The sequence below is a fragment of the Zalophus californianus genome, chromosome X, assembly GCF_009762305.2.
Source record: "Zalophus californianus isolate mZalCal1 chromosome X, mZalCal1.pri.v2, whole genome shotgun sequence".
Taxonomy (NCBI): domain Eukaryota; kingdom Metazoa; phylum Chordata; class Mammalia; order Carnivora; family Otariidae; genus Zalophus; species Zalophus californianus.
The window spans coordinates 128216553-128219906 of NC_045612.1; positions in this window are offsets into that span (position 1 = coordinate 128216553).

Genomic DNA, 3354 nt, shown 5'->3' on the forward strand with positions numbered 1-3354 from the left:
AGTCTTCCCACATTAAAATTTAGAATGAAAACCTTTTTAAAAATTTATGTATTTTCTGAAATCCCCTCAAATGTCATGTGCTACAAAAAAAAAAAATACATTTGTTTGGGAAAGACAAGGTGGGGTATTTTAAGAACCGAGCGTCTATGACTGTGCTGACATCGTTATCCTTTATAATTTCAGAAATTCAGGATACTACTAGGCGGGGTACTTTGCCAAGGACCCCGCCTAACACGTAGGACATGGCATTGGCATGAACCAAACTCGCAGAGACCTACGCCCGCACCATCCATGCTCAAGGTGAGCTGGAAAATCTGGTGAGCATGCACGCTTCCTTGGGAGTGAGTACCGTGTGCATTCTATAAGCTAGTTGGTGCAAAATCAGATTCTGGACATTGACCTTCCCCTACAGGTGTTTGTGGGGGACGTAAGAGGGGCCTCCCTGCTGTGCTAATCATATTGAGCACCGTCTGTGGTGGATCCTGCATGAAGGAATCCTACAGTGACATCTTTATCCCCTACATCAAACCATTTTTTTCAGAGATTGAAGATCGGGAGACGGAGATTGAAGTCAGCACTTTGTTACAGCGTGCTCTCATGGGGGCCCCCATCAGTTGGACCCAGGAGAGAGGGTACGATGCACCTGGGCCACTGGAGCCCGATCGGTTCCAAGCCATAGCTGGGCTGACAACATCTCCGGCAGACCCACCAGGGTCTGCCGGACATGCACCATCTATGAGTGGTAGATAAGATGTCTAGAACAAGTTGCTCAATTTCCACAAGGGCCCTGGGAGGAAGACACTCTTCCGGCCACTTTTAAAAAAAATAAGAACATTGAGGCATGGCATTCAAGTCAACCTCCCCTAAGTTCACACAGTTAGCTCATGAAGAAGAGCCTGGATAGACATTTGGGGCGTCAGGGGCACGAAGAAGAAATGAGCGGTGTGCCGGGGCCGAGAGTCCGTTTCAAAACATGCTTGCCATCTGTTGGAAAACCCAGAAGCTCAGAGGCAGAAGTTCAGAGGCTCAGAAGTTCAGAGGCAGAAGGACCTTCCTTCCGGGGTGGAAATGGATTTGCCCAGAAGCGCTCTGGCTTCTGCTTGGAAGCGCCCAGGGATGAGCTCACAGGAATGTATGTATTGGCCACGACTGTCATGTCACTAGTGTGTGATTCTTGGATTTTTCTCTGAGAAGTCAGCGTCCAGGGGTTGGTAGTCCCACCTGTGGTAGCCAAGCTTCGGTAAGGGCTGGTCGTGCTAGCAACACAGTGGTCTCCCCAACCAGACCCTGCAAGGCTCCCCTGAGCCCAAGCTTACATGGTGGGCGGGGAGATGGCAGACTCATGTTGGAATCTCTAAATCTTCCGTGCATTTCCAGGCATAGGAGATACAAGGAATAAAAAGGCACTTCCCCCCAAATAGGAGGCACGCTCCTTGTCCACGAAGGGTTCCCCAACCTTGACATTTGAATATGAGGTCCTTGGATGTCTGGGGAGAGTTGGTGCAAGAAAGAACCTCAAAAAAAGTGCACCTTCACAATTATGCATAATGTGTGAGTCTATGTGTGCACCTGCTCTAGGAAGAGCGTGCAGTTTTTGTTCACTGTGAACGAGATCTTTGAATCCAGGCTTGTAAAGAGCCCTCAAGGCAGTGGTTAAAAAGATGGGGAGTTGCCGCCACACGCCGTGCGTCTGCCCCTCTTGAGAGGCAAAGGGACACTCGTGAGAAAGCTCATTTGGAACGCACTCTTGTCCAGACGGGATCTCAGTGCACCTCTGAATTTCTTTTCCTCAAAGCTGGACGGGTCCAGAGAACACACCCGCGGCAGCCCCGGTAAGGGAGCGCCGGAGAGGTTTGCAACTAGGATGAGTGTCAGCGGCGGCCGGGACGGGGCTGTTCCCCACGTCTGAGCTCCTCTCAGGAGCTGATTACAAACCACTTTGCATCATGAGGAGGAGTGATGAGTGCAGGCAGCCCAGTCCATTACCTTCCACCAGCTGCATCCCGTGCCCCGCGTTTGGCGGTAATTCTGCCTGGTGTGCCTTGTCGCCTCTTGTCAGGATCCGCGATGCCTCGCTCTGAGTTTTCCCGGAGGTGGCTCCTCGGGGAGTTTGCTCCTTCCCGTGGCAGATTGCTCGTGACTTGAATCCTGTTTCCGGCTTCCCGCCAGGATGACAGGTGGTCTGACCAGGAAGGGACTTTGGGGACCTGCGTGTTCAGACTGAGAAACCCAAGTCTCGACAGCAACATGGCAGATTTGGGTAACAGGAACACATCTGAGCGTTTGCACCTCCAATTATGTCTCAGTTATCGTTGGGCTTGCATCGACGCACCTGCATGATCCCTGGAGTCCTTAGTGGATATGTGTGTTTACATGGGTATAAGACACACGTCCATACATACATACAAATATGTCCTCATCCCCACAGGCACACACACCCATCACATATATACACGCATATACCTACACAGACACACACAGACACACACACACACACACACACCAACATACTTTACAAACTACGACATACAGACAATTCGCCACAACATATTTTGCAATATCAATGATATAAAACCTTCCTCCCTGGCAGGTGCCATCAGAAAGTTTTTTCTCCTTCGTTCAGACTTAGCAATGGGGATTTCTTTATTATTATTATTATTATTATTGCAAGTGATTTGTTATTTATAATTGAAAGAATCATGTATGATTGCAAGTCCCCCAGACAGCTAGATTCTTGTCTTCAGAAGCATTTGGAATGTACCTCCCATTTCTCTGCCTTTACCACGGACACCTGCTCCCAGCCACCTGGGATGCTTTCTTATGTTTCCATGTATTTTTTTTTTTCTTTTCCTGCAAGAGCTCATGAATCCTGGGTGGATTTATTCTGTGCTTGTGTATGAGCTGGAATACCTATCACCCTCTCGATGGTGCTAAGGTCAGCCCTAAGTAGGGTCAGATCTTGCATTCGTCAGGGTTCTCCAGAGAAACAGAACTGATAGGATGTGTACACATATACAGACAGATTTTTTTTTTTTTTTAAGGAATTGGGCTCATGCCGTACTCAGAGCGGAGTGGTCCAAAATCTTAAGGGTAGACTAGCATGCTAGACATGCAGGAAAGAGCTGGTGTTGCAGCTGAGCTGTGCAGGCCCTGTGCCAGCAGAATTCCTTCTTGCTCAGGGGAAGTCACTGCTTATTCTTTTAAAGCCTTCAACTGATTAGATGAGGCCCGCCTGCATTGTGGGCAGCAATCTGCTTTATTCAGTGTCCACTACTTGAAATGTTAATCTCATACCAAAAAATATATATAAATAAAACAACTTTAAAAGAAACATCCAGAATAATATTTGACCAC